At 40.8% G+C, this 24,885-nt stretch overlaps 1 protein-coding gene across 1 annotated transcript in view; it reads right to left on the reverse strand.

Annotated features, from left to right (window-relative positions):
* EDIL3 (EGF like and discoidin domains 3) overlaps window positions 1-24,885 on the reverse strand; it is a 385,232-nt gene that overhangs the window by 143,823 nt on the left and 216,524 nt on the right. The gene's annotated exons all lie outside the window — the stretch shown is intronic.

The raw sequence follows: 24,885 nt of genomic DNA on the forward strand, positions 1-24,885 counted from the left end.
CACCACCCCGCCCTGCAAACTACGACACTCACCCACTGCACTCAACCCCCATCACCATCCATTTTAGCCAGCCTAAAGTGCAGCACTCATTGCATGGCACTCCAGACAGGAAGGCTGAGAAGGATAATAGGACATACACAAACCTGTGCTTGTGCTGTTCCCCACCACACCCCCTTCCCTTGTCCCACACGGCACAGATGTGTCATGCCCTTTTTGTTTCCCAAGAAGTTGTGTTTCTTTTTAATGAATGTTTTTTTGGGGGCTTTGAAAACATTCTTTATTATTGCATTAAGTAAAAGATACCGTAGCCCAGGAAAGCAAGAGGCACTGCAAGTCAGTGCATCATACGTAGCAAACACAGATTCCTACTAATATTGGAACTATTGCACTTCACTCCCGTGCAGGGCACCAAACATTAGTGGTGGCTTTCAGCCTCAAATTGCTCTCTTAAGGCACCCCTAATCCTTGCAGCCCCGCGCTGGGCCCCTCTAATGGCCCTGCTCTCTGGCTGTTCAAATTCAGCCTCCAGGTGTTGAACCTCCAAGGTCCATGCCTGAGTGAATCTTTCACCCTTCACAAATGGAGTGTTCAGCACACAGATATAACTGTGGGGATGTTGTCATCGCCCAGGTCCAGCTTCTCATACCGACAGCACCAGCGGCCCTTTAAATGGCCAAAAGCACACTCCGCAGTCATTCTGCACCGACTCAGCCTATTGTTGAACTTCTCCTTGCTGCTTTCAAGGCTCCCTGTGTAGAGTTTCATGAGCCACGGCATTAAAGGGTAAGCGGGATCTCCAAGGATCACAATGGGCATTTCGACTTCCCCTACAGTGATCTTCTGGTCTGGGAAGAAAGTCCCGGCTTGCAGCTTCCTGAACAGGCCTATGTTCCAGAAGATTCATGTGTCATGCACCTTTCCGGACCAGCCTGCGTTAATATCAGTGAAACACCCACGGTGATCCACAAACGCCTGGAGGACCATAGAGAAATACCCCTCCGATTAACATTCTCAGAGACTAGGTGAGCTGGTGCCAGAATTGGAATATGCATCCCATCTATCGCCCCTCCACAGTTAGGGAAACCCATTTGTGCAAAGCCAGCCACAATGTCATGCATGCTACCCAGAGTCATGGTTCTTCTGAGCAGGATCCGATTAATGGCCCTGCAAACTTGCATCAACACGATTCCAACTGTCGACTTTCCCACTCCAAATTGGTTAGCGACCGATCGGCAGCTGTCTGGAGTTGCCAGCTTCCAGATTGCAATAGTCACCCGCTTCTCCACCAGCAGGGAAGCTTTTAATCTCATGTCCTTGTGCCGCAGGGTGGGTGCGAGCTCAACACACAGTCCCATGAAAGTGGCTTTTCTCATCTGCAAATTCTGCAGCCACACCTCATCATCCCAGATTTGCACGACGATGTGATCCCACCACTCAGTGCTTGTTTCCCGAGCCCAAAAGTGGTGTTCCACAGTGGTGAGCATGTCTGTGAATGCCACAAGCAATCTCGTGTTGTATGCGTTATAGGAGTCGACATCATCCTTGGACTCCTCATTGTGAGTTTGTAGCTTAAAGAGTAACTCGATTGCAATTTGTGACATGCTGTCGAGATCTATCAGCATATTCCTCAGCAGTTTGGGATCCATTCCCGCAGAGCGAAAGGGAAGACAGAGTGCTCAGTACAAAAACGGTTGAAAGATTGTGCCAAATGTGGACGGAAGCACAGGGATTGCTGGGATACGAACCGATGCATCACGGGACTTTGGGACAGGACCCAGAATGCCCCGCACCTCCCCACCCCCTTCACACAAGCCACAACGCCAGAATGGGAAGAGGTGCTCTGTGGGATAGCTGCCTATAATGCACTGCTTCCAATGTCGCTGCAAGTGCTGCAAATGTGGCCACAGCAGTGCGGTTGCAGCTGACAGTGTGAACACACTGCAGCGCTTTCCCTGATGCAGTCTCCAAGGGCTGGTTTAACTCACAGAGCTCTACATCTGCAAGTGTAGCCACACCCTAAGTCATGCTTTACACCTGAACTAGCTGCCCTTCAAAAGGTATGGGATGATGTTCAAGTGCTGCTGAAACTCAAGCCAGGACTGTTCTATACTGGAAACTTACATCAGCATAGCTACATATCAAAGGAATGTGAAAAAATCCAAACCCTAGAGACACAGCTATGCTGATCTATCCCCTGGCATAGGCAGTGCTAGGCTGAGTGAAGAATTTGTCCATAGACCTAGCTACCACCTCTCAATGGATTAACTACAGTGCCAGCAGAACCCCTCCTGTCATTGTAATGTCTACACTGATGCGTTACAGTGATGCAGCTGCAGCCATACATTTTAGTGTCACCACACTCCTTGTAATGCAGTGAGGATGCAGCTACAGGCTATAAACAGAAGTTAGCACAACTCCTCAGCTGCTAATCCAATCACTCTCTACTGCTAATCAACTCAGTCAGCTTAGCTGGAGTGTTTTGTTTCACAGCATGGCTGTCCTCCCTTGAGCTAGGATAACTCAAGCGGAGGAAATCAAGCTCACTGTTAGAGTGTACATACACTCTAAGGGCCTGTCTACCCTGGCAATTTACAGTGCTGCAACTTTCTCCCTCAGGGTGTGTGAAAAAACATAGCACAGCAAGTTTCAGCACTTTAAAGCACCAGTATAGACAGTGCACCAGGGCTCTTCTCCCAGTGCTGGTAGCTCTGCCCCTCGTGGAGGTGGTTTTTTTAGAGCATTGGGAGAGCTCTCTCATGTTAAAGCACTTCCGTGGCAGCATTTTAGCATTGCCAGTGTAGACTAGCCCTAAGTTTGAGGCTTGTAAATCCATACTATCTTGAGGTCAGATTATCTGAAACAAAAGAAAGTTTTCCCCCCAAAATTTGCTTTACAATATCAAGAAAACTCTCCAGTTCTGTCAACTTTTTTACTATTTTTAATTTGTCAGTTAAATACATTGTTATCCACTGCATTGCCTAGCAATGAACTAGAAAATATGTTTAGCTTTGTTTCATGTGTCCACACAAAATATTACATGTGGAAGGCAACATCTTTAACAATCTGCATCAGTGCCAACTAATGAGGATACATACACTTCCAGACAAGCAAACTTTTCAATTATTGTTGGTCAAGCCTCAAATCTCCAGCTGTTGATTTGAAAATAAAATGATTAACTATGCTCCATGCAACTGAAGATAACAATTCATTCCATTACTGTCTGAAAAACTACCTATTTGCTGACATGTTCCAATATTAAATGTCTTTTGTGCAGCTGTAGCATATCCGCAAATAGCAGCACATTATTTTATTATTGTACTGGTCAACACTCTTCATGTGTGTAAAAAATGTCTATTAGAGCTAATCAGGTACAAAGAAATTGGATGCTGTGGTCTGCTTCTCTATAGTGCCATTACTGCTAAAAGTCTATCAATGTTTCCATTATAAAATCCTATCACCATAGGGTTATAACACGGTCATAAAATGCAGTGTTGGCTATTATTTGGCCTACTAGGTTTTTGCTGAGGAGAAAGTGTAAACGTGAGATTAGGCCATTCTTAAATTGTATGAGCATTAAAAAAAATGGAAATTGGAGGTTCTTAGTAGTTTTCAGTGCTCCTGATGCCTAGAGATGACTGTTTTCTTTTGTTTTCTTTTGATTTAATTGACTTAATGTTTATAAAAGTTGCCACAGGGCGGATGCACCTGGATTCTGAGGTGTTTTCTATCAATGAAGCAAGTACAGGATGGGCATCATCAGAATGTTCTCCACTGACCAGAGGTGAAAGTAAGCCAGTACATCCCGATACGGCGTATCGGCAAGACCCAGTGAACCATACTGGGGCAGCCTGGCTTCCCCAGGGGGCAATTTAAAGGACCTGGGTGGTAGAAGCAGGGGAGCCCCAGGCCCTTTAAATAGCCCCTGGAACCCCGGGCTGCTGCTGCTACCCCGGGGGTGTGGGGGAAGAGGAGAAGGAGAAAGAGAAGGAGAAGTGGGGGGCACTTACCTTACAGGGTGGGCTGGGGCTGGCTCTGACCCCCTCCGCCCCGTCCCTTCCACCCCAGGCCCCGCCCCTTCCGGGGGCCAGAGTTGGCCCCCGCGTACCGGTAAGTCACTCGACTTACTTTCACCACTGCCACTGACCCACCAATGCATCATAATCCTGCCCTGGAAGAACACACTTCTAGGGTTAACTAAAAGTTTAGTCTCTATAGCTCACGCTGTCTAGAGAAATCGTGTGGTAATCTGGGCTGACTGTAAATAATCATGGAGGAACAGACATTGCCCGTGTAAGAAAATGAGAACAAAGTTTACCACTGTCCCCTTATTAAAAAGGAAAAGAAGGGAGTGAAATAAAATTCAGTGTCAAAACTTGCTTAAGAGTGCTAAGTAACTAATAAAGGAATTTAATCTCAACTGAGAGGAATAGCTGAAGACTATGTAAAACCAAATGAGGATATCTTAGTCTGGTCAGATAAATGAAAACTTCAAACCTGATTCTCTTCCCACTGAAGTCAATGGCAAAACTCCAACTACCTTTAATGGATGAAGGGTTGGACACAAAATGTGTAGTAGAGAGGACCCAGCATGTAGACAGTTGGTGTGATAAAACATTTGAGCTCCAGGTCAGGCAAACTCCATAAGAAGCAATAAAAACTCTAAAGGGACTCCAGGAAAAAAGGGTAATCTATAAGCACTCAAGTCTATGAAGATTTTAAGGTTCTGAGTGTTTCTCGGATTTCCTCAAACTGTTAAAAGACACTGCTAATTCAGTGCAAAGCCAGAGAACATGATTAAATGTGCCCAGTAAAGAGGCTGTGTAAGGCTAAAGAAGCAGCAAAGGCCTGTAAGATGTAACTTAGATTTTAAGATGACACAATCCAACAATTGAAAGGATGAGATAAGAGAGACCAAGATAAAACTGGGAATTCTAGATACCATTCCGGGGATTCTTCTTTAAGAATATTTCTGACAATGACCACCTGGAGATCAGTGAGAGAAAGAGGATTGTAGTAACAGGTTTGGGAGATCAGCTGAAATGGGATAGTCTTGATTTTTGTTTTGTACACCTAGCCTGACACAAACACATCTCAGAACTTGCTTGCCAACTACCTAGTGGTTAGGGCACTAGCCTAGGACTTGGGACACCTTACTTGACCAGAGACTTCCTATGTTTCCTTGGAAAACATAAGAATGGCTATACTGGGTCAGACCACAGGTCCATCCAGCCCAGTATCCTGTCTACCAACAGTGGCCAATGCCAGGTGCCCCAGAGGGAGTGAACCTAACAGGTAATCATCAAGTGATCTCTCTCCTGCCATCCATCTCCACTCTGTGACAAACAGAGGCTCGGGACACCATTCCTTACCCATCCTGGCTAATAGCCATTAATGGACTTAACCTCCATGAATGTATCCAGTTCTCTTTTAAACCCTGTTATAGTCCCAGCCTTCACAACTTCCTCTGGCAAGGAGTTCCACAGGTTGACTGTGCGCTGAGTGAAGAAGAACTTCCTTTTATTTGTTTTAAACCTGCTACCCATTAATTTCATTTGGTGGCCCCTAGTTCTTATATTATGGGAACAAGTAAATAACTTTTTCCTATTCACTTTCTCCACACCACTCATGATTTTATATACCTCTATCATATCCTCCCTTAGTCTCCTTTTTTCCGAGCTGAAAAGTCCTAGCCTCTTTAATCTCTCCTCATAGGGGACCCATTCCAAACCCCTAATCATTTTAGTTGCCCTTTTATGAACCTTTTCTAATGCCAGTATATCTTTCTTGAGATGAGGGGACCACATCTGTACGCAGTATTCAAGATGTGGGTGTACCATGGATTTATATAAAGGCAATAAGATATTCTCCGTCTTATTCTCTATCCCTTTTTTAATGATCCCTAACAGTTTTTTGAGTTTTTTGACTGCCGCTGCACACTGTGTGGTTGTCTTCAGAGAACTATCCACAATAACTCCAAGATCTTTCTCCTGATCAGTTGTAGCTAAATTAGCCCCCATCATATTGTATGTATAGTGGGGTTATTTTTTCCAATGTGCATTACTTTACATTTATCCACATTAAATTTCATTTGCCATTTTGTTGCCCAATCATTTAGTTTTGTGAGATCTTTTTGAAGTTCTTCACAGTCTGCTTTGGTCTTAACTATCTTGAGCAGTTTAGTATCATCTACAAATTTTGCCACCTCACTTTTTACCCCTTTTTCCAGATCATTTATGAATAAGTTGAATAGGATTGGTCTTAGGACTGACCCTTGGGGAACACCACTAGTTACCCCTCTCCATTCTGAAAATTTATCATTTATTCCTACCCTTTGTTCCCTGTCTTTTAACCAGTTCTCAATCCATGAAAGGATCTTTCCTCTTATCCCATGACAACTTAATTTACACAAGAGCCTTTGGTGAGGGACCTTGTCATAGGCTTTCTGGAAATCTAAGTACACTACGTCCACTGGATCCCCCTTGTCCACATGTTTGTTGACCCCCTCAAAGAACTCTAATAGATTAGTAAAACATGATCTTCCTTTACAGAAACGATGTTGACTTTTGTGCAACAATTTATGTTCTTCTATGTGTCTGACAATTTTATTCTTTACTATTGTTTCAACTAATTTGCCCGGTACTGACGTTAGACTTAGAATTGCCAGGATCACCTCTAGAGCCCTTCTTAAATATTGGTGTTACATTAGCTATCTTCCAGTCATTGGGTACAAAAGCTGATTTAAAGGACAGGTTACAACAATAGTTAATAGTTCTGCAATTTCACTTTTGAGTTCTTTCAGAACTCTTGGGTGAATGCCATCTGGTCCCGGTGACTTGTTACTGTTAAGTTTCTCAATTAATTCCAAAACATCCTCTAGTGACACTTCAATCTGAGACAATTCCTCAGATTTGTCACCTACAAAAGATGGCTCAGGTTTGGGAATCTCCGTAACACCTAATCGCTCAGGTGTGAAGACTGAAGCAAAGAATTCATTTAGTTTCTATGCGATGACTTTATCGTCTTTAAGTGCTCCTTTTGTATCTCTATCATCCAGGGGCCCCCACTGGTTGTTTAGCAGGCTTCCTGCTTCTGATGTACTTAAAAAACATTTTGTTATTACCTTTTGAGCTAGCTGTTCTTCAAACTCCTTTTTGGCTTTTCTTATTACATTTTTACATTTAATTTGGCAGTGTTTATACTCCTTTTTATTTACCTCACTAGGATTTGACTTCCACTTTTTAAAAGATGCCTTTTTATCTCTCACTGCTTCTTTTACATGGTTGTTAAGCCACAGTGGCTCTTTTTCAGTAGTTTTACTGTGTTTTTTAATTTGGGGTATACATTTAAGTTGAGCCTCTATTATGGTGTCTTTGAAAAGTGTCCACGCGCTTGCAGGGATTTCACTCTAGATACTATACCTTTTAATTTCTGTTTAACTAACCTCCTCATTTTTGCATAGTTCCCCTTTTTGAAATTAAATGCCACAGTGTTGGGCTGTTGAGGTGTTCTTCCCACCACAGGAATGTTAAATGTTATTATATTATGGTCACTATTTCCAAGAGGTCCTGTTATAGTTACCTCTTCGACCAGATCCTGAGATCCACTCAGGACTAGATTGAAAGTTGCCTCTCCCCTTGTGGATTCCTGTACCAGTCACTTAGCCTCTCTGTACCTCAATTCCCCATCTGTAAAATAGGGTAATAGTACTTCCCTACCTTACAGACATGTGGAGGATAAATACATTAAAGATTGTGAGGCACTCAAATACTATGGTGATGAGGCCATGTACATTCCATAGCTGGATAGGTAGATGGCATTCAAATTGCAGATAAAACAACTCCATTTTAGGATTTTTGCAAAGCAATATAATTGTTTACCTTGTAAATCAATACACCTATACAGTTTTAAAGATTTTAAATCTTATATTTTGCAATAGATTGCTATGAAAAGGAGTGGGAAACCACTTCCCCCCAGCCCATATAGAACAGAATTCTGCCTTACATATCCCGTGGGTGGTTGGAGAAACAAAATAAGAGTATGCCATGTTGGAAGGACACTGATTGAAGGGTTGATTACTTAGAAATAACAGACAGATTTTCATGTTCTTAGCCTGAAAAAATTATTAATGTGAATAATATTATCTAGCTGGCACAGGAGGTATTAGCTGTGTGTGAATGGTTTGAGTAGTCTCTGAACTTCTTCTTGTGTTTATGGTGAAGCAGATTCACTTGCTAAGTCTATTATTGAGACAAGGAGGATGAGGTAATATCTGTAATTGGACCAATTTCTGTTGCTGAGTTTGTTCAATAAAAGATATTATCTCACTACCTTGTCTCTCTAATATCTTTGGATCGACACAGCTACAACTACATTGCTGAGTCTACCATCACCAAGCACTGGACATCATAGATAATTCTTTGTCTCTCAGGGGCTTGGAGTAAATCAACATTTTCGACTCGGACACATTTCATGGAATCTTTTCCCCTTTGTTTCTTTTTCCCATAGTTCTGTCCATTCCTCTCAACCGATCTTTAATTAGATTTTTAAACTTAAGTTTACTTGAAGGGATCTCTACATGAACGTGCTAGTTTTTACGAGCATTTTTTGCCACTTTGTCTGCTGCCTTATTTGCCCACTACCACTACTGTGCTGCGATCCATGCTATTACTATGATAACTTTCAACTTTGTCAACTCTGTTGTTAACAGTAATATTCCATTAAGTATATCATTTCTGCTATCCAAAATGACATGATTGCCAGCAGTCCTGCAAGGAATCAGACAGGGTGACTATGGTGGCTGGCTTCACATCTATGATGCTCTTTAATGCCAGCATTATCGGCTTAAGTGCTGGTCTGCTCACTCTTCCAGCCAATCAGGTGGCACAGCCAATCAGGCAGCCTACTACAGGCCAGCTGTGCTTGTTAGGCTGCCTGGAGACTAACTCTGCTGCAGGGCCTGATTCCTGACAACCAGGGCTTCTATATGCTATGGAAATTCAAATAATGCATAATGATATTATCTATTACTATTAACTATTCCACTACTGGAATAGAATTTCCAGTTTTGGTGTCCACAGTTTAAGAAGGATATTGATAAACTGGAAAGGGTTCAGAGAAGAATCACCAGAATGATTAAAGGATTGGAAAACTTGTTGCACAGTGAAAGATTCTCAGAGCTCACTCTGTTTCACTTAGTTTAAGAAAGAGAAGGTTAAAGTGATTTGAGCACAGTCTATAAATTCCTACATGTGGAACAAAAATTTGATAATGTGCTCTTAATCTAGCAGACAGAAGTGTAACAAAATCCAGTTGCTGGAAGCTGAAGCTAGAGAAATTCAGACTGGTAATAAGATGCAAATATTTAACAGTGAGGGTAATTAACTACTGGAACAATTTACCCAGGCTTGTGGTGGCAATTTTTAAATGAAGATTGGATGTTTTTGTAAAAGACGTGTGTGACAGACTGACAATATCTTGCAACATCCTAGACAAACCTTATAGAATTAAAATAAAGGTATTAAGTCAAACCTAATTGAATTAGATTTAATACCTTTGGAGTTCATTGCATTAAAAATGCAATTGTGTATGTGTTATTATAGAATTGTATGCAACTCCTCTGGAAGTAGGATGTGTGAATGCTAATATAATTCCTTTGTTTATCAGAACCCTTTGAAGTCACACCCTGGTGAGGTCTGTGTATACTAGTTCAAACTAGATGCTCCTGGGACAAACAAAGAAGGATTTTTGGATAAACAGCCTGGTTTTAAACAGTCTCAGGGCCTTTGTCCTGATCCAGCAAACAGCCAAGACTGCTGGTCCACTGAGAACCCCAATCCTAGGCAAGGTTTGGAAGGACAGGAGCTACTGAGGCCCCATAAGACTGGGTGCTTGTTCTGAGCAGAAGCTATGAGCTTGAAACCACAACCCCTGAGTGGGGTATTGATGGCCTGCTCCTCCCAGAGTCCATGCTAGGGTTGGGTGACCTCTGGTAAACTTATTAGCACATGTGTAGTTTCTTTTATTGTTTTAATGTTTTCTCTGTAGTGCTTTTACCTTGAGAATAAAATAACCATGCATAAAAGTGTGTGGTAGCTGTAACTGTGGGCAGTCACACAGTTAATCATCTCTGAAAAGAAAGAAAGCGGGCAGCCTGTCTCTGCTGAGGATATCACAATATATTGAGGGCACTGTGCAGTCTGGAAATACCCCTGTTAGAAAGGAGTGAGATGCGGGTCTCCCCCCCAAGAAAGGCCATGTCTAGGGAGCCTGAAGCCTTGCTGAACCACTAAGGGGAAATACAGGTGTAGTTGCTCTGAACTGTGACAACATTCTCTACTTCAAACAGAAATTAATTGAGGGAAGTCCTGTGGCTTGTGTTATACAGGTCAGACTTGATAATCTGGTTTTATAATCTATGAATAACGGCAATCACCTATGTTGAAATAATAAAATCCAATGGCAGGAAGACAATTTAGTGATTGTAAATTGTTGAAGTCCAGGGCTTATTTCAGATTACAACTGTCCAAACTAATCATGTGAATAAATTATTCAAGAAATTTAGCCTTTCTTCCTCTTTGTGTATCACTTGCAAACTGTGAATAGTGTGCAGTTCATTGATATAATTAAACTTAATAGACTCAATAGAAGTAATTATGATCCTTCATGTTAATAACCCATATATGACTCTCTAAGCAAGCATACCCAAGACATAATGAGTAAGAATATTACCTCAATTAGTTACCAGAACATTAAGAAAATATTTTTTAAAAAAATGCTTTTATTTCAGAAGGGCTCTCCCTTAATTAAAGTGTGGGAGCTCCTTATTGAGTGCTTTGTTAGAAGTTTAGATACCGACTGGTTTTACATACATCTTCATGGATAAGCCTTTGTTGTTAGTGGATTATCAGGAATAGTGGTATTTATTATTTGGACTGAGACTCATTTTACTCAGCCATCAGAAAGACATGATAGCTGAGAGACCTTGATTATATGACCTAAAAGTGAATGCCTTTGTAACCCATCACCAAACTTAAGCCAGCTAGTATCTATTTACAGTTGTTTTTTTTCCAAAAAACAGAGACCAAATCCTGCTCACAGAATACTCCCCCTAGTATCTGGAAAAAATATATGCAATTATTTTAACTTAGACCAATGCCTAATGGACTAGGATAAAAATGTATAATAGTTTGTAGTGTATGAAGCCAATATACATCCAAGTAAACTACAGTGGCAGAGGAGCTGTTATGGTTTTTCATGGTTAATAATCCATGAACCAAAATAACTGTATTTACAAGTAGGCCTTGACATGTTAGACTGTGATGACTCAGAAGGAGTAACTACACCCACTGTGTTGATAGTCCACTTATTAAGAAGTTCACAAGTAACCCTAGACACAAGGGAGCTACATCAATAATTATACCAAAGAAATGTTTCTGTGGCCTCAAGAACCTTGATTCAATAGGCCTCATTGTTTCACAGCACTAATTATGACCCTGAATGTTACTAAACTACATATAAATGGCTCCCAAAGCAAACTAACACAATGACACAAAAAAGAATTAAGCATCACGGTGCTAGGAATAATGATTCCTCTCACTGAGCATTAATAACCAGCAGGGAAAACAGGACTTCAAAATTACATCAAAATCCAAATAAATGAGTGTTTGACATTGAGAACTGTAACTGTTGATTGTGAATGGTATAATTGTTCTGCTTACGAATATAAAATAATATTTAACTTCAAACAATTCTATCTGTCTGACTAAAACTAATCCACTTTTCTCAAGGACATTTTATAACATGTGCCCCATGCTGCTTGCCATGAAGTAAATGGGAGTTTTGACATTGACTTCAGTGGAACATGAGAAGGCTTTGTATGGATTATATCATGCATTCTGAGAAGAGGAATGGAATTCTATTTTAGAGCAATTTTCACTGACACTTATCATGAAGGAAACAATTTCCAGTGTCAATAGTTTAGTGTGAAAATATGCTCAAGGTTTTCTCTTATTTGTTAAATTGTAACTAAAATAGTTCAGGCCTCTGCAGCCCCCCTCCCCCACCTTTTATTTACATAGGTTTCATAAAATAGCACTCCAAAGTTTTTCAGATTCCAAAGATGACAACGTTTAAAAATAAGGGGGGGGGGAGGAACAATTCTTTATTAGTTCATTATTCAATAGAGTCTAGTCAGTGTAGAATTTGGCTCAGATCCTTTGGTGAATTTTTTACATGGAAAATAAATCTAGTGATGTGTGCTATTTTAGTTGGATTTAATTCATTTGGTTTTCAAGCTTATTTGAATGGATGGGGAATCAAGTTAGAATATGACTTAAGTTCTCACTCAAATTCAAAAAAAATCAAGGTAAAAAAAAAGTAAAGATTTATTGTGAGTTGTTTAATCTGTAATGGATTTCTGTATTATTTTTCTACATGGACTTGGTAATGGTCATGGAAGTGGATGGAATTTCACTTAAAACATCCACAACTGTGCCTGAAGAAAAGGCTTGTAGGGCTGGTGATGCAGTCAGATTGATGGATCAAAGGAGATACTCTTAGGGGCTGTATTTTTTATGGATTGGAGAGATTGGGTGTCGATGCGGGTGTCATGGAGGTATAAGAGTATATAGGTATAAAGTATAAGGAGGCTGCATAATCAATGTGAGAGCTGATAAGAACCTCTTGTTGTTAGCTAGATGGAAAAGGACAGATCTTAGAAACATTGTGGAGGAAGAAACAGTAAGATTTGGACACATTCTAGACCTGAGTGTTCAAATTTGCTTTCAAATTCAAAGAAATATTTGGAGATGTTTGCACCCCACTATTTGCTCATCTCTCATTGTGATGTAACTAAGCACATCTGTGCGTAGGTTGCATCTTTAAAATATGCACACATAAAAGAGAATAACTAGAAAACATGGGCACACAAATATTAGGAAAACAGGAATACAGAACTTATTTATGTTAACAGACATAACATTAGAAATTTTACCTGTGAACTGATCCTCAGTCAAGCCATACTTGGTTGGCAATATATTAGCTACTGCAGTAGGAAGAGGGCCTGAAACATAAGCCCTTGTATCAAAGGCCTGGTTTGAGGAATGATACGGTCAGGATGACAGTGTGATGGATAGAGAGGTACAAGGTGATGGGTGGTAAACAGCTACATCAGAGGATGTCAACTAACTACATCAGAGGGGCAGTACGTAACTTGTTTGCATTGATGTGTAAAATGGAAACTAAAAGGGAGTGTGTCTGTCTAGCCTAGGGAGCAATGGAAAGTCCCACCATTCACTGAGCTGGTCCATTGTCACGGGAATACATGTATTAGTGATCCAGTGGAGTCTGCAGGATACTAGTACTGTGCCTTGTTGACAATAAACCTGGCTGGGTGCCTTTGTACCTTAACAGATCTTGTGGTCATTGGGCAGTTCATTTGAGGTCTGCTGTGCCAGGTACATGCACAGAGCTGGGACGGCATACAGAGGGAACACATGCAACCAAACATTTCATCCCAGCTGCTACCAAAGTTTTGCTTAATTTCATACCATAAAAATACCCATTTTATGAACCACTGTATAGATAAGGCATTTTGAAGTTAAAAAAGGCTTTTACTATTATTTAAGTGCTATTACTCTTGTGCCCTGGGTGCCTGGGGTAGCCCTCACTGAAAATGCCAAGGTCAGGGCAGGCTGCAAAAAGGAGACTAGATTCTCCCAAAGACTGGTGGCTAACACTGAAGTTAGACTCACCAACCATTTACCAACTGTGCTCCTGATCCCCCACACTGATTATCAAGAAGCTGAAAAAAGAAATCACACAGCCCCCTTTATTGCATTCCAGTTCTCTGGTTCCCAAAAAGCACATAGGTTCAATAAAGTGAGAAGTTACTTAAAAACAGTGCTCATGTATACAAAATGTTCTAACCACAAAGGGCCAGCCACATTACCAGGTCAATATCAGTCTGGATCTCACTCAAAATACCACACTGCCAGCCAGTCCTTTATCATCCAAAACTAAAGGTTTCTTATCAAGAAAGAAAGAACAAGAAGAGAGTTGTTAAATAGTCAAGTCATCGGATACTTACATAAGACTTCAAAGTCTATATATCAAGTTCTTAGCAGTACTGGTGAGTTTGCTGGCTTTAAAGTCCTCTGGAACACATCCACAGCTTGGATGGGTCATTCAGTCCTTTGTTCAGAGCTTGTCTGTAGAAAGGTTACTCCAGAAGTAAGAAGCAGGAATGAAGACAGAACGGAGAAGATGCAGCTGTCTTTTATACTTTTGCCATGTGTCTTATATTTCCTTTGTCCCAAACACAAGCTTCACAGTACATGGCATAGAAAAGCCTTAGAGTTCTGCCCATCGGCATGACCGTACATGTCTTGCTGACTCATAGGTGTAGCCCCTCCCTTCTCTCAATGGGTTCACTGTACAGCTGATGGACCATCAAGAAGCTTAGTGCTGATGCCATTCTGTCTCAGGGTGTCACCCAGAAACACAGCACAAGTTTTGAAATAAAGATATACTATATATATTGTGACAAAGTTCCTCCTCTACCTTGGTGGGTCTTGCGCTTATTGGCGGATTTGCTCACCTTGGAGCTTCACAGCAGCCCTCAGTTTGGCTGAACACACAGTCCAGGTCAACTCCTCCTGTGTCTGACCAGGAGATGGGAGCTTTGGGGGGGAACCCGGGCCCGCCCTCTACTCCGGATTCCAGCCCAGGGCCCTGTGGAATGCAGCTGTCTAGAGTGCCTCCTGGAACAGCTGTGCAACAGCTACAACTCCCTGGGCTACTTCCCCATGGCCTCCTCCCAACACCTTCTTTATCCTCACCATAGGACCTTCCTCCTGGTGTCTGATAATGCTTGTACTCCTCAGTCCTCCAGCAGTCTGCGTTCTCACTCTCAGCTCCTAGCGCCTCTTGCTCCCAGCTCCTTACACGTGCACCACAAACTGAAGTGAGCTCCTTTTTAAACCCAGGTGCCCTGATTAGCCTGCCTTAATTGATTCTAGCAGCTTCTTGATTGGCAGCAGGTGTTTTAATCACCCTGTCTGTCTTAATTGTGTCCAGAAGGTTCCTGATTGTTCTGGAACCTTCCCTGTTACCTTACCCAGGGAAAAGGGACCTACTTAACCTGGGGTTAATATATCTGCCTTCTATTACTCTCCTGTAGCCATCTGGTCCGACCCTGTCACAATATCTATAACTCATAATACAAAGGTGATACAAACATATAAACAAAATTATCATACTTGCCAATCATAACACCGTCACTGACACCTTACATGGCATATCTGGCATGATTCACTGCAATTTTGGTAACACTGATATTAATTTTATAAATTTTCCATTTTCCATGTAGCATCACAACTCCAATAAAAAATGTGAAAGTGAAACTTGGGTAACAGGATTTCCCTGTCAGACAAATATTGACATTTGCTGTGGCTTTACTTCAATGGATGTTAAGCAGCCCAGCAGTTTCAGACAGTAAAGGTTTTTTTAAAGTCAATTTTTACTAAAATTGCATGTGATAGTACAAATATACTCTACCAAAGGTGTTGGATGTGCCAAGGGGGAAAAACTCAACCAAGATGGGTTCTAAAACTTTTGTCACTAGCAACGGAAAACAACATCAGTAATACATATATGTCAAGCTGACAACTGTCTACCATAATAGATAAAGACTGGAACTGAGGATCAATCCTATCAGTCACCTTTAGCAAATGAAATAATAAAATGTTATGACAGACTGTCTTTTAAAAACTTGAATACCACTTTCCTGTCAAAACATGCCTGTACAATTCTGAGTCTTAGTTAAAATGTAAGGTGTGAGAGAAAGACTACGGTCTCTATTTGTCATAAAAAAAATACAACAGTAAACTTTAAAGCAGAGATTCAATAAAAGTGGCTGCTTTAATTAAAACCACACACACATTGATCTTCCAGGCTGCAGAGGGTCACCCAGACAGGGCAGCTGGCAGGTTCAGGACAACAGTTTATCTGGCAGCTTGCCACCACAAAACTATGCCATCACATTTCAGATCTGATTGGCAATGACTGTGTTTTTCCAGTACCTAACCTGTCATAACCAAAGAGCAGATAACCCTGTGGTAAATTATGTGATTTTTTTCCCTTATAGATACAAATAACTACTAGCTAGTGGAGAAATTCCCAAAAGTTTCTTGTGACTTCTCAGCTGCTGCATTGAATAGTAATAATTGTCTTTTCTGGTAACATTATAGCTATACATGTGAACTTTCAGCCAGAGATTAAAGTAGAATTAACAGGTAGCATATTTCTCATTCCTCCTTTGTGTCTTACATAACATGCCCCAAGCTTGAAACAGGAGCTTTGTGGAAACCTCCTTCTGGTCAAGTGAGCAGGAGTTGTGAAGCTTGCCTCAGCAGGCTCTTGCATTTCCTTCATCTTCGGAGAGCTGCAGGCAGGAGCTGTGCAAGCTCAGGGAAGGTTTACACTACGGGGCTAAGTCAACCTAAGTTACGCAACTCCAGCTATGTACCTTGGGTCAACTTAGGTACCTTCGGTCAACGTATGTTAGGTTGCACATCAATCCCCCAGTAAGTGGAGACAAGCCCTCAGTGATTTACAATTCACAGATGGTGCATGTGAACCATTTTTTTTCCTGTTCCATTATAATCTCTGCAGTTTGGTTTGAATTCTGAGTCCAAATGAAGCTCCAAAATACAAAGCAAATCTCAAAGTGGTGTTGAGTTTTGCATAGTTTGGGACACAATCTCCAAATTTTGCACAGTTTATACTGGATTAACCTGGATTTACCAAAAAGCGTATTAACTTTGGTAAATCTCAGTGAAGTTTATGAAAGTTTTACAGAGCTCTAGAACTATCTTACTCATATTTCTAACTTGTGTGTCTGCTGATTGGTAGTTAAAAACTAGAGCAGACTGAATCAGTTAGCAGAGGACCCTATTTCATGGCTAGACTCTTTGAGTAAGTGACCTGCATATTACTACAGAAAAGACCTGAACCAAGTCTTACAGTCTGTCAGCAACAGGTCTAATAGCTGAAACATGAGGGAGCTTCCTTCTGACTAAGACAGTTTTGCTGAGTACATTTCAACTGTAAAGTTGCTCTTCTTTTATCTTTCTATTGATTAATACTTTCACTGAAGGTACTTTTTCATCTTTTCTAGTTTTTTGATGTTGTAATAATCAATGTGCATCCATACTTTGAACACTGTGTGAAGTTCTGGTCATTCTATCTCAAAAGAGATGTATTGAAACTGGAAAAGGTGCAGAAAAGGGTACCAAAAATTATTAAGGATATGGAATAACATCCATACAAGGAGAGATTAAAAGACTGGGACGGTTCATCTTAGAAAAGATATGACTAAGGGAGGATATGATAGGGGTCTACAAAATCATGAACAATGTGGAAAAAGAAAATAGGAAAGTGTTACTTATCCCTTCACATACACAAGAACCCGGGGTCACCCAATAAAATTAATTGGCAGCAGGTTTAAAACAAACATAAGAAAATACTTCTTCACACAATGCACAGTCAGCCACTGGTGGACCTATCCTCCATGAATTTAACTAATTCTTTTTTGAACCCAGTTATACTTTTGGCCTTCACAACATCCCATGGCAATGAGTTTCACAAGCTATTAGCCAAGATGGTCAGGTGGTGATGGTGGTCCCTATACCTCAAACTATCAGATGCTGGGTCTCAATGACAAGGGATGGATCACTTGAAATTGCCCTGTTCTATTCGTTCTGTCTGAAATATCTGGCACAGGCCACAGTCAGAAGACAGGATACTGGACTAGATGGACCACTGGTCTGACCCAGTGTGGCCATTCTTATATTCTTAAAGTTGTGTAGTCTGTAGCTACATTCTGGCTTTTATATTATGTATTTATATTAATTATAATTATATTATATTATATTATATATATATATAACCAAGTCTTTACTCGCAATTTATATTTTGTTTCTGCAGGGACATAAAGAATGTGCATTATTGACTAGACAAAGCTGTTAAAGTGCATATTCTAAAGTGCACAGTCTAATGTCAGTAAGGGTATAGAAAAGTGACTTAGCAAATTCAGGGCCATGTTGTTCCTCCATTTCAGTAAGCAGACTTGGATATACCAGAATTCAGGTTGGGAGGGAAGTGCTACCCAAATACATGTTTCCGCCAACAATGTAAAAGCTAATTAAAGGAGCTCCACAAAGCATGGGATCAATGGGTATGGGGGATCAGGCCAGGAGCTGGGTTGGAAAATATAGCTAGAGAGAATCTCCTCTCCTGAGAAACTTCAATCTGAAATTAAATTTGATAACCAAGTTATAGATGCTAGAAAATGGAATTTACTTCATAATAGAAGTATTGACACAACTTGAAAGCTACTACCCTGTTAGGGTGTGCCTCAGTGATCATATTAAATGAGTGGCTCTCATGTAGCAAGGAGCTAATTAAATGTGTAAAATGTGCGATCAGGTCCTGGGGGCCTGTCTGAATAATTTACAATGAGTATCTATTAGGTGTCTGAGTAAAATTCTATCCTTTACTGCCTAATCACTTCAAGGTACTGAGGAATGAATTTTCAAAAGTGAGATATTTCTGCAGTGTTCAAAAGCAGCATGGTAAAAATGTACCCAGAGGCATCTGATGGAGGACTTTGTCTCAATATCAGATTCTGAGAGTTAAGTCTTGTTTTGTTTTTGAGTCCAAGCCAAAACTAACATTCCCATTTAAACATTGGGCCTCTCTCCACAAATACAAGAAACATGGAAAACAAGCAACACGAATCAGAACTGACACTAAATAATGGATGTTAAGATCTGCTAAGTTGGGTGGGATGATTCTCCTAAATGGAATGTCAATATACATGAATGTAATCTATTAACAGACAGAAAAAGATGAGAAAGTGAAAGAGTGGTAGCATATGTCAAAAATATTTGCAATGATGGGGCTTGATCCTTCTCCCACTGAAGGTTATGGGAGATTTGCAATAGTGTTAATCAGTAAGTGTAACATCACACTGGTGAAATTCTTTAGGTGAGAACAAAGAATGAAGAAGAAAAAGAAAAAAATATCATAAGCACCTGCTGCGGACTATCACAACTGAAGGAGAAAAAGGGCGAACTGTGTGATCCAACTTCCAAGGTGTTGAAAGCTGCAAACTCAGTGCTCATTGAGGTTTTAGCTATAGAGATGCGTGTTAGGTAACAAAAACAGCCAAACATGAATTAAAAGAGTTTCTCAATTGCCAATAAGACAACTTTGTGATCCAGAAAGCAAGAGATTCCAACCTAAGGAACTGGAGCTGCTTTTTACTTGTGGAGAATTTGAGACTAACAGGAAAGCTTAAATGAAGCTAGTGACTATTAATTACTAGAATGCAGCATAAAAGCAAGAAATGGTTCAAAGAATGAAGCACTGTGAGGGCACTAGATGTCAGAAAACCAAATGTTGAGGAATTAAGAAATCTAGTGGGTAAGATGCAATCAAAATGGTAGAGGTTTAAAGTTCATAGAACAGAAAGGGACTCAGCCTTTGAATCCTGTGGAGATGGAGCATTTGCAGGCAAATTCTTTAAATTCTAGGGATTATCTGTGTGGAGCCGGCTCTCTCTCCATACTTCCCAGCCTTTTCATTTGCACAGGCAGCATGATTCTCCACACACAATAATACAGAACTCCTTTCTTGAAGGAGGTTCAGGCACAGAGATAATGTTAATAATAATCTGAGCAGCATTAACTATTGAATGGATTTCCATAGAATACCCATGGAGTCTTTAGAGAATATGCTGTAGACAGTGATTACGCTCTAACTACAACCCTAACATCATCTAGAGCCCCAACTCCAGGGAGATCACATAGGTAGGCTCACACAGAGGATTCCTGGGGGGAGAGGAACGGGGAATAAGCATACTGAAGGGCTATCATACATCTTTGTGAAGCTTTCAGAGCCTTCCCATTCCATGTTACTCTGTTGCTCTTTTTCCGCCCCAACACCTTCCAGAAATGAGGACCATATGGATTTCAAAATCAGGTAAGTCTGGAGGGAAAAGATAAAGGCAGCTAATAAGACAGAAAAGCAGAATGAGTTTAAAACTATCCAGATGCACTAAGGGATAAAGTGTTTTAAAGGGGAAAACAAAACACTGAATAAGAAGTAGGTCCAGCAGAGCCATGAAGAAGTCATGGAGAAGTATGGCTGCAGCCTAGCCTGATCCCTTTTCCCATCTCCATACTAAGTCTGCACAGACCACAACAAATAATGCTCCTCAACATCAGCCACAGTGTCTGCACCAAAGCAGCACAAGCATGGTCTGTTCTTCCCAACCCACAGAGCTTTTTAGCTGTAGGGTGCGAGTCCTGAAAAGTTCTCTGCTACTCCCTCGTACCAACAGTAGCAGCAGGAAGATTCTGAGGGCAGGAATTGCCTCACTAACTCAACTCCAGCCTAGCCTGCCCCTCCCACTACCATCACATTAGTTGCCACGAAAAGCTCATGGGATTTGTGAACTGGGCTCTCCATGGATACTGAGCAGTTTGCAGAACTGGGGCATAAAATAACAGTCTCTACAAATCCAAGAGTTGGTAAACATGAAGGACAGAAAGAAATGATTTAAGAAGCTATAACTAAGAGTGGTAAAATGAAATTAGAAAAAAGAAAATTTAGGAATAACTTCCTAGCATCAAGCTATATCAGGCTGTAGAATAATCTCCCCAGGGAAATGGCAGAAGCCCCATTATCTGGGACAACCTAGATGTAACCCTAGAAAATGCACTCTAGAGCACAGCCCAACTTTGACAGGAAAATGGACTGGATGACATAATATGTCTTTTTTCTGCTCAGTCTTCTATGTTTTTGGTAGTCTATGATTTGGGAAAAAATCTTTGAGCTGTCTGAGGTAATTTTCAGTCAGTAATCATGCATTTTCATAATTAGTGTAACAGCATTTAATTACATAAATACTGTAAATATGCATAATGATGTAATTAGAATGTGTAATTACTACCTGTAATTACATAATTAGATATAACAACATAGTAAAACTCTTTATAATAGTATTGGGTGTTTGCAACCTTAACTACAGTGATGGTATTTGGAGTTGCTATAGTGCACAATAATAATGTTGGTACATTACTAAGAATCCATGTTTTAATATGAACTGAACTAAAGCTAGTTTATGTTTATAGCTCACAAACAAATGCTAAAAGTTATTAAAACGTGTTTAAGTGCTTAGGGAAGACGTGGTGAGCTCCCAAAACAAGGATAATTCAATGATCTGTAGTCAGTGCAGGTGTTTGGCCATCTGTCCATCCATTTATGTTACCATAAAGTAACCTGAAGCATTACGGGTAGTTACAGACAGTACTATGATCAACATATTCTCAATGTTTATTTTTCTTTTAAATTATACATAGTATAAATGTTGATGTTAGCAACTATATTGCTTTCCAATTTCTTTTTGCATTCTCTCTTGGTACACTTGGTTTATATTCCTCATTGGGTTTTGCCTCCTACATATATTATTGGCAGCACTTCTCTTCCCCTTCCCTCAGGAGAATAAGGAACAGAATCCTGTAGTACAGGACTGTGAGCCTTTCACCCACACACACAGACACACGTTTGTAAGCATTTTTCTCATCCTGGGAATAACAATTTTTTGTTTCATATCTCTGTCACTACCAGTTCCAGCACATTCTTTAGAAATCACATTTTAAGTCATAATGAATGTGTTTTTGGAAGTCTACATCAAGGTGACTCAGCAGGCTTGTGAAGAGTTTGTGCTCAATAAATTGATACACATTATAATAATTCTTCCTAACCCAGCAAAGTTATCCTTTTAAATTCCCCAAGACATTTCCTTGCAAGGGGCCAGACTATGGAACCCTGAGTCACATTGTTGAGCACTTACCTAGACTCATTGAAACCAGCAGGACCACTCAATGAGAGAACACAAGTGAGTATCTCTTAAGTTTCAGTCCCGCTCCTCTGGTCTTAATATGAATTTTGCCATTGACTTCTACATACTGGGACCTCAAGGAGAGCCAAAGTAGAATAAAAGGTGATGGCTCTAAAAAAGCAACAGTCCCTTCAAAAATCCATCCTTTATTATCTAATTATAGGTTTCAGAGTAACAGCCGTGTTAGTCTGTATTCGCAAAAAGAAAAGGAGTACTTGTGGCACCTTAGAGACTAACCAATTTATTTGAGCATGAGCTTTCGTGAGCTACAGCTCACTTCATCAGATACATACCGTGGAAACTGCAGCAGACTTTATATATACACAGAAAATATGAAACAATACCTCCTCCCACCCCACTGTCCTGCTGGTAATAGCTTATCTAAAGTAATCGTCAGGTTAGGCCATTTCCAGCACAAATCCAGGTTTTCTCACCCTCCACCCCCCCACACAAATTCACTCTCCTGCTGGTGATAGCCCATCCAAAGTGACAACTCTTTAATTATAATGTCCCATGTTTAGCAGCAAAGGGCATTGCACATATATGGCCTGAAATCCCTGAAATATATATGTGATGGTTCTTTATCCTTATATCCTGCAAGAAATGGGAAGGTGTGATTCTCTTTACCTTCGGGGGAATACCCTGCACCCCCATGTTCATCTTTATAATATGATTGTGTGGTATCCAATGCAAAGTTTGTCATGTCAGGCATCTTTGGAAGGCTCGTGATGCACTGAGCATTGTTGTTATAGTGACGTTATAGGTTGTAATTTAATGTACATAGTTATGAGGCTGAAAATATGCCCTCCTGGTTTAACACAAGCCCAGGCAAAACTCTCCAGGAGCAGAGAGAGCAGTTCACACCTCATCAGGGCATGTGTGGGACAAACCCAGCCCAGCCTCACAGGAACAAAGGACACTGGTCTAGGCAGCAACAAAGGATCTGTTGGATTCTTGAGTAAGCCACCCCACTTCCCTTGGTCAGTTTGGGACTACGATGAGAGAACGCTCACCTGACTCTGAAGGGTGGGGACAAAGCCAAGAGGGAAGAAATAACATGATAAAAGGGAGAGACACTTGCCATGCTCTCTCTCTCTCTCTTCTACCTCCAACTACAGACACCAGCACCAAGCGACTGAAGCGCTGATCAAAGGGGAGAGCCTTGCTGAAGGGCAACCAGCCAACCTGTGGTGAGAAGCATCTAAGTTTGTTCAGGCACTGAAAGTGTTAAGATCAGCTTAGAATGTGTTTTGCTTTTATTTCATTTGACCAAACCTGACTTCTTGTGCTTTGGCTTATAATCACTTAAAATCGATCTTCTGTAGTTAATAAATTTGTTTGTTTATTCTACATGAAGCAGTGTGTTTGGTTTGAAGTGTGTCAGAGACCCCCTTGGGATAACAAGCCTGGTACATATCAATTTCTTCGTTAAATTGACAAACTCATATAAGCTTTCAGCCTCCAGCAGGTATAACTGGACACTGCAAGATGGAGGTTCCTAGCGTTGTGTTTGGAACTGGAGATATTCGCTAGTGTCATTCGGTTGCACAATCCAAGCAGTGGCTATCCAAAAGTGCTCCCTCACGTAACTGGGAGCAGCTTGCATGCTAGAGGCTGTGCATGAACAGCCCGGGAGCGGGGGTTCTTACAGTGAAGCAGGGTAAGGCTGGCTCCCAGAGTGAAGGATTGGAGTGACCTATCAGATCACTGGTCCAGATAACACCAGAGGGGAACGTCACAGAAGGATAACCCCCCAGGAGGTAGATATGATCTCTTGATGAATTCCCAAATAATGTGCCAGTTACTCCATTTATCAAGTGTAAGTGTAACCCACACACCTCCTGGGTGTGGTGTTCTGTTCCATCTAGTGGCACTGAGACCACTTAGAGAGATCAAGAGAGTGTTAAACGAGTCTGCTCTACAGCCTTAGCTAACAAGCAGTTGGCTTTTAGCTCATGTGATAAAGGCTCATGCACTAAGCTCCAGAGGTCCCCGGTTGGATGGCAACCGGGGTCTGTTGGTGTTACATAACTACCTTGTAAAATGATCTATCAACAATTTTTATATAACACTTCACACAAGAAAACCACAAGATTCCACCCTATTGATCTAATAAGTGGTGCTTGAAGTGGGATTCCATTAACGTGATCTATCTCACACACACAGTGCAGCCCTTAATCTTTCCTCCACAAATTCCATGGAACAACATCAAAGATTGAATTTGGAAAAAAATAATGTATTCTATCTGCTACTAAGAATTAACTATGCTGAAGCATATTTTTAGTGGGCCAGCTGTATCATTTTCCTTTGAAAAGGATATGACCCAAGTGTGGAGGCTCTCCTATCATGACAGTCAACACTAAATAGCTAGAGACCATCTTGTGATGGTTTGTAGTCCATCTGGCACTATTTCAGACTTTCTGAATCTCTACACTAGGATGCACTTCACAGCTGAGAGTCTGGGGTTGTTAAGCAACCAAGAAAACAGGAAGCAAGAGTTATTAAATCTGTTAAGGCTGTTGAGTCAATGTTAATAACTGTACTAGAGCAGTTTGCACACTCTGCAAGCATCATCTCATCCACCCAAAACAATACCAAATGAATTTTCAACCCAACAACTATCTCCAGTATCACATATCTTTTATGGGCTATGTCTATCAGCTCTTTCAAATTCCCCTGCCCTTTTGCCCATTGTAGGACAACAGCTGTAGACCCTTTTGACTGCTATGCCTGAAAAATTGGAGACTAAGTTGAAGCCCCTTTAAAAAAGCAGCTCCTTCAGTTCATATTTAAGAGGTCCACACCTCAAGTTGGTTGAAAAACCATGTACTGCACAATGCACCCAAGGTCTGCCAACTTCATAACCTGTCCATCTTATATTAATATTGTATTTACCCATACATTAATGATATAGTGGA

The sequence above is a fragment of the Eretmochelys imbricata genome, chromosome 5 (genome assembly GCF_965152235.1).
Source record: "Eretmochelys imbricata isolate rEreImb1 chromosome 5, rEreImb1.hap1, whole genome shotgun sequence".
Lineage (NCBI taxonomy): Eukaryota > Metazoa > Chordata > Testudines > Cheloniidae > Eretmochelys > Eretmochelys imbricata.